The sequence below is a fragment of the Dipteris shenzhenensis genome, chromosome 12, assembly GCF_047967505.1.
Source record: "Dipteris shenzhenensis isolate YYH24624 ecotype China chromosome 12, Dip_SZ_1.0, whole genome shotgun sequence".
Lineage (NCBI taxonomy): Eukaryota > Viridiplantae > Streptophyta > Polypodiopsida > Gleicheniales > Dipteridaceae > Dipteris > Dipteris shenzhenensis.
Window position 1 is genome coordinate 7,125,686 of NC_141607.1, and position 11,927 is coordinate 7,137,612.

Consider the following 11,927-nt stretch of genomic DNA (forward strand, 5'->3'; position numbering starts at 1 on the left):
TCATACTTTGATTAGTAACATGTGCACAAATAAATATTTAAAAATCTACTAAAGATGAAGCACATGTACATGGAAAATGTTGAGATATCAAGCTCCACTCGTGATATGCCAGGGTGACCGTTGTGCATTTATATCACCGACTTTTAGCTGCAGATGCGGTTGGTACACCACCCATGAATAATAGCTGGATGATAGCTATCCTTATGTACTCTAGTTCATGGCTCAGTTAGTATGCCACCCTAGTTAGCTAAGTTTGGTTTGAGACCCACATATAGGGTTCTTCTATTTCCTTATACTAGAGTTCTTTTGGCTTACACAACTAAGAAGAGGAAAACCGTTTTCAGCCTCCACCTTTGTGTGTATTCCCCCATTGTGTATGTGAGAAAGCCGCAAGTGAGACTCCTTCCCTCTCTCCCACTATCTTCACATGGTATCAGAGCCTGGTTCGTGGTAAGGAGCTCAAGAAAGCAAACCAAATTCGCGGTGTCCTGGTAAGAGGACCAGTGTTGCTTTCCTTTTTCGAGTTTGGGAGCAAATCTCTGCAGGTAGCACAGCCGAGAAGTGCAAGAGTGCATTGTCTCAGATTGAGACACCCTTCGCGGTGTGGTGAGAGGGCAATATATGCTACGAGTATGGGCAAAGCCCTCAGAGACTTTATTTTTCTGATACAAGGCCATTTTGGGGCCTGTTCAGCAAGGCAATTATGCATCCTCTAGTAGACACGGTGACGACAGAAATGAGCATTTATTTATGGTGCAGCACATGACCAATTCTGTGACAAGTGCTGAAGAAAGCAATGATGTGTGGTATGTTGACTCAGGTGCATCAAACCACATGACAGGTCATGCAGAATGGATGCAAGATGCAATGAAAATGAAGACCAGGATTTGTGGAGACTGGTGATGATACTACACATCCTATTGTGCAGATTGGTAAAATTCCTTTGTCTATGCAAGATGGGAAAAAGAAATACCTGTCTGATGTATTTCATGTCCCGAATATCACCAAGAACCTGGTTTCTGTTGGTCAAATGGTTGAGCAGGGCTTGCAGGTCAGATTTAATCCTCATGGATGCTTTGTTGAGGATATGAAAAATAATGGTCGCTTGATAGCAGAAGGAAAGAAGAAGGGCATGATGTTTACATTGGATGCGGACATACCTGAATTGAGTGCAGCAATGTTTGCACATGGGACTGGTGTAGTTGCAAATATTGATATCTGGCATAAACACATTGGTCATGTTAATGTACAGTGACTAAAATCAATGTAGGCCCAAAACATTATTGCAGGATTGCCTAAATTCAAGGTTGCAGAAATGCATAAGGTATGTGAAGCCTGTCAATTTGGAAAACAAGCAAGGAAACCATTTCCTAGACATGCTCAAGAGAGTAAGAAGCCATTGGAATTAATCCACTCTGATGTGTGGACTACTAAAGCTGCATCTATTGGAGGCTGTCATTATTTTGTCACTTTTATTGATGACTACAGCAGAAAAGTTTGGGTGCATTTTATGAAAAAGAAATGTGAAGTGTTTGGGCATTTCAAAGCTTTTAAAGCTATGGTTGAAAAAGAAACAAGTCTGCAAATAAAATGCCTAAGGTCTGCAAATAAAATGCCTAAGGTCAGATGGAGCGGGAGAGTACCTCTCAAATGAGTTTGTAAGGTTCCTGCAGGAGCATGGCATAAAGCAGCAATATTCATGCAATCATACCCCACAACAAAATGGACTTGCAAAAAGGAAAAATAGGCATATTGGAGAGGTATCTCGGGCCATGCTAAATGAAAAAGACCTACCAGATTATTATTGGGCTGAAGCAGTTGCTACAGCAGTTTACATAATGAACAGGACTCCCACTGCAGCAATACATGGCATGACGCCAAAGGAGATGTATACTGGTAGGAAACCAGATCTTTCTCATTTGAAAATTTTTGGTTGCATTGCCTATGTTCATGTGCCAGATGAGTTGAGGTCCAAGTTGAATCCAAAAGCTGAGAAGTGCATCTTTATTGGTAATTCTTTGCAGCAGAAAGGGTATAGATGCTATAACCCTTCTACTCGTAAGTTTACAGTGAGCAGAGATGTTGTTTTTGATGAGATGAGCAGCTAGTATAAACCAGTAAATGTGATTAATGATGTAGATGCACAAAATGGTAATGTTGCACATAATTTACAGCAGCAATCACAAAATATTAGTGGACTTGCAGTGTCCTCTAGCAGTGGTTCACATACTTCGCCATGGACAGGCAGATTGAGATCAGGAGAATCTCCTTAAAGCAATGCAGATAGTGGTATGCAGGTATCATGAAAAGGAAAAGAGAAGGTAGATCAGCCCATGGTTGATGTGAATGCAGGTCACTCTTATGTGGATGGTGAATCTAGTGGCTCAAAACAGAGCATTGATGATGAGTTGGGTATTCCTTCTGTTGTTACACCTGAGTAAGGAAGACCGGGGATGTTTTGAGAGCACCTGGCAGTAAGCCTATTTTGCGCAGGTCTACCAGAGTCAAGTATTCTGTGGATAGGCTGAAATATGATGGATTTACAGCCATTCACTATGCCTATATGGTCAAAGTGATACAGGAACCGAAACCCACTTCTTTTGGGCAAGCCATGGGAAAAGAAAAATGGGAGAAAGCCATGGATGAAGAAATGGATGCCTTGGAAGCAAATGCTACATGGGAATTGGTGCCTTTGCCTAAAAACAAGAATGCAATTGGCTGTAAGTGGGTTTATAAGGTGAAGCACAATGGAGATGGTTCTGTGAACAGATACAAGACAAGATTAGTTGTCAAGGGGTATGCACAGACATATGGCATTGATTATGAAGAAACATTCAGTCCGGTCGCAAGGATGGCAACTGTAAGAGCAGTCATTGCTATGGCTGCATCAAAGGGATGGTCTTTACATAAGATGGATGTAAAGAATGCCTTCTTGAATGGTGATTTGCAAGAAGAGGTCTTTATGGAGCAGCCACCAGGTTATGTTCATGCTGTTCATCCTGAGTTTGTTTGCAGGTTGAAGAAAGCCTTGTATGGCTTGAAGCAAGCACCTAGAGCATGGTCTGACAAGATAGGATAGTATCTTGTCACTATTGGCTTTCAAATTTTTAAGGCAGATTTCTCACTTTATGTGAGAAAAACAGAGAAAGGTATTATGCTACTTGTCATTTATGTTGATGATTTGATCATCACAGGTGATAGTGATGAAGATATCCTTCATGTGAAAATGCTATTGAAGCAGAAGTTTGAGATGAAGGATTTGGGAGAGCTGCGTTATTTCTTGGGCATTGAGGTGATTAGATCACCAAGTGGAATACGGCTCTTGCAGAGGCAGTCTGGATTGGACATGCTGTCCAAATATGGGATGACAGGCTGTAAGCCTATTTCAGTTTCATTGGAGCAGAATGTGAAGCTGAGCGCAGATGCAGGTGAGCTTCTAGAAGACCCTACTATGTACAGACGCATAGTAGGAAGTTTGATTTATATGACTATTACCAGGCCAGATTTGAGCTATGCTATTGGATTGGTAAGTCAGTTTATGCAGGCTCCAAGGAAACCGCATTTGGATGTGGCTAGACACATACTCAGGTATGTGAAGTTCACATTGTAGTATGGACTATTTTATGAGGCTAGGGTTCAGATACAGTTGCATGGATACACTGATGCTGATTGGGCTGGTAGTATTTCTGATAGACGATCTACCAATGGATATAGGTTCTCTTTTGGGAGTGCTACGATCACTTGGAGCAGCAAGAAACAGCCTACAGTTGCCTTGTCGAGCACAGAGGCTGAGTACAGGGGTGCAGCAATGGCTGCATGTGAGGTAGCTTGGTTGCATAAGCTACTCTATGATATGCATCAGTCTATAGATGGGCCAGTTGTCATTTATTGTGACAACGTGAGTAGTATACACTTGGCAAATAACCCAGTCTATCATGCTAGAACAAAGCACATTGAGGTGCATTATCACTATGTGTGGGAGAAGGTTTTACTAGGTCTTATTGATCTAGTTTATGTCAGCACAGAGTATCAGGTAGCTGACATATTCACGAAGGCATTGGGCGCAGAGAAGCTACGCAAGTTCAGAGACCTGCTTGGTGTGCAGGAATTGGGATTGAGCTCAAGGGGGAGTGTTGAGATATCGAGCTCCACTCGTGATATGCCAGGGTGACCGTTGTGCATTTATGTCACTGACTTGTTAGCTGCAGATGCGCTTGGTACACCGCCCATGAATAATAGCTGGATGATAGCTATCCTTATGTACTCTAGTTCGTGGCTTAGTTAGTATGCCACCCTAGTTAGCTGAGTTTGGTTTAAGACCCACATATAGGGTTCTTCTATTTCTTTGTACTAGAGTTCTTTTGGCTTACACAACTAAGAAGAGGAAAACTTTTTTCAGCCTCCACCTTTGTGTGTATTCCCCCAGAAAGCCGCAAGTGGGACTCCTTCCCTCTCTCCCACTATCTTCACAAGAAAATGGAAATCTATTCTATGGAGTACCCACCAGCAAGATGTGGTTCCCATGGGTGCTTGAAGAAGGCCTTTAGCCTAAAAGTGAGATGAATTACTTATTCAACTATTGCTGATCCACTATAGCTTTTATGCTATACTAAAGATTGTGGGAATTTCTTGAAGCTATATCACCAAATGATCATATTGGTCAAAATAAACAACATCGAAATACAATTTTGTAAGAAAACTATTTAGTTTGGCGTATAGCTATGTCTACTAGCACAACTTTCATAAGTGGCATGATCAAGATGAAGCAAGTACATAGCACCAAAAGGAGATCCAAAAAAGGTTCCAAATTAAAATTGAGCTAAAATCGATAAAGGGTGAGCAACAGAGGCACTACATGACCCTTTGGAATATGTTTTAAGAGCAACATATAAAAAATAGAGTCAAAAGATAAGCTCCACACCTCCAAGTTTCAAATCATGACTAGTGCCAGCCAACCCCTTACCCAAGTATCCCTTGGGGTTTGGATCGAGAGGCTGTCACCTCGACCTCCAAGAGCCAAATCATGACTAGTGCTGAGGCAGTCCACTTTGGGGGCTATTATATTGACCTCCAAGTTTCAAATTAGTGCATGCCAGCCCCTTACCCAAGTATCCCTTGGTGTTTAGACCATAAGGACTTGTTCAAAAATAACTTGCGATGAGTGTTGATCCCCTGTAGCCACAAGGACACTTGGATGTGGTCAAGGTGGCAAACATGTGGTGAGATAATAAGCCAAGATCAAGATGGCAAATTGCAGCAGTGCCATTGAATGGGCAGGAAGATCAAGGCACAAGCTATGGTGGATAGCAATGACCACCTAACAAAAAGCTACAAATCCTTTAAAATGCATGAAATTGATAAAGCTGAGGTTGAAGCCAGAGTGCTGACCGAGAACCAAAGAGTGGAGATCATAATTACTTGTATTGTTTTTGCATGTCTTCATTCGTCTCTCCCCACATTATTGCAATCTTCATACTTAGAGATGATCCACGTCCCTTAGAACCTAGAGAAGTGGCGTCATTGTGTTAGGCTACATAAGATTTCAAGAGAGGGTGTCTTAGCAAGTATGAGTAGTGACGAGCATACGAGTAGGTGGTCGATTGAGTAGAAAGGTAAAAAGACCATCAATAGAGCAATGATGTGCTAGCCTTTGGTCTAATACTTAGGCTTGATCCTATGAAAGTGTGTCATTTTCAACATTGGGGTAAGAGAATATGTGTAGTGGTAATGATCAATGTGTGATTTATCCCAAAGTACAATTAGAATATCAACATGGAAACTTTGAAATATTGGGTTATTTCTTACAAGGTGATATTTTTAATATGCAAGCACATATAATTTTATATGATTGAGATGAAATCATCTCAAAGACATACTTGATAATATAAAGAAAATTTATTTTGAGGGAGAAACATTTGGAATGTTTCTTGCTTAGGAGAAGTATTAGCAATTGTCAAATTTTAAGGTATATCCTAATTAAGTTGACATGTGAAGGCATCATTCAAAGTGCAATGGACAATACTTCACATTTTCAAGTCCATATTACTATCAAATTGGGGCTATATTTCTTGAAGTCAATTTTCCTAAGACAAATTTCTTTAATCTAGAGGAAGGGACAAGTATGAATTATCAAACAAGCTATGAATAGCATCAGAGTTACATGGTCATAAGAATTGAAGACACTGTATTGTAAGAGACTCAAATATGCTAACTGGTATAAAAGAATATCCTTGTTTGATAAGGATAATTTGAGATCACAAAGGAAATTCCATGAAGAGTTCAATGACATAGGTGATGCAATAACAAGGATTAACAATATTAGTGATATAGGTCGTAATGTTTTAATTGGAGTGGAGGATATAGATGGAAAATCATCTAACTATGATGTTGATCATGATATTCTCATTGGAGTGGATGATTGTGAGGCTGCACGCTTGGGTATTTGTGGTAAGACAAGGGCTAATAGACATAACCATCTTCTTCAAGATTTGTTGTGCTTCGTTTAACAAGCTTATCAGAACTTATATACTAAAATCTATAAACCTTGATTGATGGATAGCCATTTGTAATTGAGCATATTAGTGGCCAACTAGATTGTCAAATGGTACATATTGAAGCATTTGGGCAGAGTTGAAAGATAAGTGCTACATAAAATTCATGGAAATACCTCTACAAGTTTAAATGATGAACAAGAATTACAAATGCGACAGTATCATTAAGTCAAATCCTTGAAGAAAATGCATTGCCACAGCCTTAACTTCAAAAACCAATGCTAGATAGAATTCTCATATGCCAAAACCATCTTCCTTTCAAGAATCACAAACAAGATTATGCTAGAAACAATTAATAAAACTTTACAAGATAGAAAAGAAAGCATAATTTCAAGGTCTACCTTATATGAAATGTGGCATGGATATTTTTGCAATGTCAAAGACACAATCAAAGCAAAGGATGTCAAAATGCAAGATTTGTGATGAAGTGAAAAATGCCATTGAAAATACTAAATGTGAGCAACTTTAAGGAAGATATAGATAATGGCAAGAAATACATTGATATCATGCGCATGATGCTAGAATTTGCATGCTTATTGGAGAGAGGAAGCTATTTTAATAAGTCCATGTGCATCACCATTGATGGAATGGATTAGAATAGAATAAAATTGCCAAGGGTAAATCGATTCTAAAAGCACACCTGTGTTTTATAATTGTATATGGATATTTGAGTAGTCTTCGGTGGTGACTCACATGTCATGGGGATCTTGGGGAAATGCCGTCAAAGCATCTACTCTCATAAAACTCCTTGTGCGAGCTCCATATGCACAAACCATCTGCTTGTGTCACCGAAGCATCTACCTGATCATGTGCAATTGATTCCACAGGGGAAGGGGAAGAGATGGGAAAGAGGGAGAGAAGGGGAATGAGAGCATGAGGGAGAGAAGATGGAAGTAAGGGAGTAGGGGCAATCACAAGACAACTCAGAAGGAAGAGTAAGGGAACTCAATACAAGAGAATAAGAGAATAAGAGAAAAGAGAGCTTTTATTCCATTCCTTGGAAGTACACAATGAGGACCAAAGTCAAACTTTTGGCCTTTTATACATATCCACCTTTTGAAGGTAGGGCTAACCCTTGCACTCTTTTGTACCTCTCTTCTCTAATTTTACAAACCACTTGGGCCCATTCGGCTTCAAGGGTATTATCATCTGCTATTCCTCACACTCTCTCCTACATTTATGCTCACTTCTTGCAATAAAAGAAGTGTTACCCAAGTGGTGGTTAACATGCCCCCCTTCTTGCTCACAATCCATCCATGGAGTGTGTCCGGTGCATAATATCAGACTTGAGGGCATTGTTCATTATGTGGTAGCAGTCGAACATCCTATGGGAGGTGCGGCAAAGTGGATGTAGCGGCTTCCAAAAATGTGTTTTGAATATATCTTTGAAGGTTTGTATGTGATGACCATGAAGATTTATAATACGTACATATAGCTGCATTACTTGAGGTAATAAGGGTCCCTCATTGAGATTGAACATGATCTCTGCCTATACTCGCTAGTGATGCTCTTCCACTAGTAAGTCCAATGCTGGTAGGTCCCATAGATAGAAAATAATCAACAACTATAAAAAATACATGATGGCTACAATAGCTAGATCTGGACGGATGTGAATGTCATGTTGAACTCTCGTTGAACTCTTCCATTTGGGAGGCCAAAGCTAGGGAAGAGCCAACCTCTGTAAAATCAAAGCATGGGAAGCTATAGGTGATGTAAGGGTCTACTTCTCACATCTCATCAAAATCGAGCCAACTCCGTCGGTGTAATGGCATAAATGTGGGGTGAATCCTCCATTCAAGCCATGCACAGTAGCAATAGGTCATCCAAAATGTTGCATGCTTCAAAAATGTGATTATCCATTGAGGCTAGAGACCTGCATCACTGTCCGTCTTGGGTATAATGTTGTAATATGGGTGGATGTAGCCTCCCCAAGTATGTCTAACATGTTCGTGCTGCCATGTAAGAAAGCTATGCTGAATAATTTCTATGAGGGTTCTCACCTCCATAATGTCTTTTCTTGAGAGGTGAAAGCTTTGTAGATTTCCTTTCCACCTGTTGACATCTGCCACATCCTTGACCAATGGAAATGATGTTATGGCCTCATACCAAGTACGTGTGTCCCTTATTAAGTGGAGGGCTAGGTGGTGTTCGTGCTTGGGTGAGTGCCATTGAGGGTGGAGCTTGGGCATGTGCTAGGTGATGTGTCAAGATATGAGGGGGGAGGTGGAGGTGGCATGATTGCAAAAAGATCCATAGCTAAGTCCATATCATCTGCATGGGTTGGCTTGTTTGTGTCTCAGAAAATTTTTTTTTTCACTCACATCAGTACCCGTTAGACCGGTTGGTGAAACCATGGTTTTCCAAAAACATTGCATTCTTCTTGCATCCATTCCCCTCCACTGAGAAGGGATCACCCAAGTGGCAGAAGGGTAGTATTGCCCGGATTGAAGCATCTTTAACAAGCATTTACTGAAAGGCATTCCCAATCGGCAAGCTAGCATAAATTTCCAATACATGAAGCTAAGATCGATATATTTGTGTTGGTAAGACATACATGATTCTTTATTTCATCAGCACCGTATCTAACATAAACTCTACATTTGCTTGTAAATCCTCAGAAATCACAATCTTGCAAACACTTTTAAAGTGAGCCTGGCCATAATCCTTTAGACAATATCCCAACATTCCATGAAAAGTGTGAAGGTTAAGCTGCTTCAATGCATAGCACATTATCACCCCACCCTCTAGTATGTTGACATCCCCACCGATGTACTTCTGGATCATCTTCTTCACCATGTGTATGCTCCTAGCCAAAATACGAATGACCATCTAAAAGTGAGACAACGCGCCCCCCTCTCTACTATGCAAAAACCCTACATGCATGCCTCTTCCAAAAATTACTCCATCTATGTCAGTGTACCTTCATCGCTGTCACCACCTCTTATTCCAACGATCACACTCAACTTGTACACCTTCTCATTTGCAATTCATGTTTTTTGTCCTCCTCTGCCTCCTCATTTTCATCCTACAAAAGCAATCACCCATAAAAACCACACCCCAAAACTTTACTCAAACCAAAACACATGGTCGCCTTACTGCTATGTCACCTACATTTGGCAAACGGTCTCCATCTGCTTCATCTTCATCCTCTCTGTCATTTGAACTATGATGCTGATCCATGACCTTCACGTTTATCCCTCCCTGCACACTGAATCTCCATAGCCATAGTCTTATGCGCTTGGGCCTCTCCATTACCATCACGCACATTGCAGACGAACAACTCCATGCAATAATCTCCCTGACTAGAGTCCATTCAATAATTTGGTCTTAAAGACTCTTGTAAGCCTTGAGATTTCACGATGTGGCACGTCACCTTGTGGCATGACATGTAACCTTAGCCCCCTTCCCAACCTCCCCCCCCCTGCAATAAATTAAATAAATGGGTGCTACATTGTATTGAGAATGCAAGAGTTGTGCTACAAAGAATTAAGTAAAACAAGGAATATATTCTCTATAGAGGAAAACATATTTGGAGCATATGCGCCTTGGAGCAGCCCATATGGGCATATATCTTAGGTATTAGTGAGATATAGAGATAAAATGTAGATACAAGTAGAAGCTGCACCACAGGTAGATGAGCATTTTATATAAATTTGGGAGCAGTTAGTGGCCTGTTAGTGGTAAGGAAAAGGGTATTACATATAAATCTAAAAAGATTTTCATCAACCTTTGATATTAGTAGCTATAGGAAATGTAAGTACTTAGCAAAGAGAACATATGTAATGCCAAATATTGCATACTCATGTAGTCAGAGTAGGTTGGCAAAACAATGTAGCAGACTAGTGGCTCATGTTTGGTATAAAGAGGGGTGTTACTCACACTCCCTCATACAACCTAGAAGAGCCTTAATCAAACACCTTTGTAAGCATCTACGAGAAATTAAAAATCTGACCTATGTTTTTTTAAAGACTAGTTGTTAAAAGAGGATAAACATACCTAGAAGAGCCCCAGTCAAACACTTTTGCAAGCATCTATGTGAAATTAAACGTCTAATCTAAAATTTCTAAAATGTCATTATTAAAAGAGAATAGTGACAAATATTTTAAGCCATCCATTCTTAGGACAGCCTTGGAAACTATCGAGGTATCTTATGTTCTAGGTACTAAGAGGTGGTGCTCCACTCCCTTTTTTGTACAACTAAAAACATTTTAGCCCTTCATTGTTAGAACAGTCCTAAAAACTACTGTAGCATCTTATGTTCTAGGTACCGAGAGGGAGTGCTTCTCTCCATTTTTTAATTCAACTGAAAAGCAGTCTATCACACTCTATCTAGTGTTAAGGCAGTAGTGTAAATTTGCAAATTTAAATTATACTTAGAGTTTCAGAATAGAGTAGCAAGCCCGACAAAATACATGGGAACCCTAGCAGCCAAGCACACTTAGACATGCATTTTGTGGTGGTGGTGGGGGGGTGGGGGCTATCTTTCATGCCCTCAAAACTACAAAAATTATAGTGCTATGTCGAAACTATAAAATCTGCTTTATCTTAGTGGAATGCAGTCAATGGGATTCCCAACATTAATATCAACAATCATCTGCTAAAAGAGTTATGCATGTCCAGAGAATAATTGATTGTAATATATAGATAATAAAAATCGTAAGAAGTTCCATAATTGAGAGCAAAATAACAATTAGTAGAACAAGTGAACTCATGCAAAATGCATAATATTACCTAAGGAGTCCTAGCAAGAGAAAAAGACAAGATTAAGCACTCCATGCTACACTATTTCTAGTGGTACAGAAGTGAATTCATTAAATAGCAATTTTCAATGCAGTGAGTATCAAGATTCCTAGAGATTAAATTTTCAAAATTCTAGCCGTAGGGGAACATAAACCTAAGTGGATTCCACATCCAAGAGACAACTACAGGCGTGTTGAAAACAATTCGCAGGAAGGGGAAAGAAGAATAAGAGACATGGTTTTTTCAAGACTGGGCAAAGCAACATTTTCTACATGAATTGTACATAAAGATTGGAGTGGGAGAGGATGCCATTTAAAACTAAGAAGGGCAACATGAGTATCCATACAAAATGGAAGAGGACACAACTTCATCACCAACCATATTATGCTACCTTAGGTAGGATAGCAAGAAGGAGGGGAGCATTAAACAAGCATGGTTGTAAGTGTGCAACTTTTCAAATATAGAAACTGAGTCTGTGACCTCCAATATGATCACACAAACCAAGAGACGGTTGACAACATTTAGGGAGGCCAGAAGGGATGATGGGGAAGAAAATCCATCTCTCTTGCCTTTTCATAAAAACATGATAAGAAATAACAAGAGAGAAAAAATGTGTATACTAAAAAATAGGGGAAA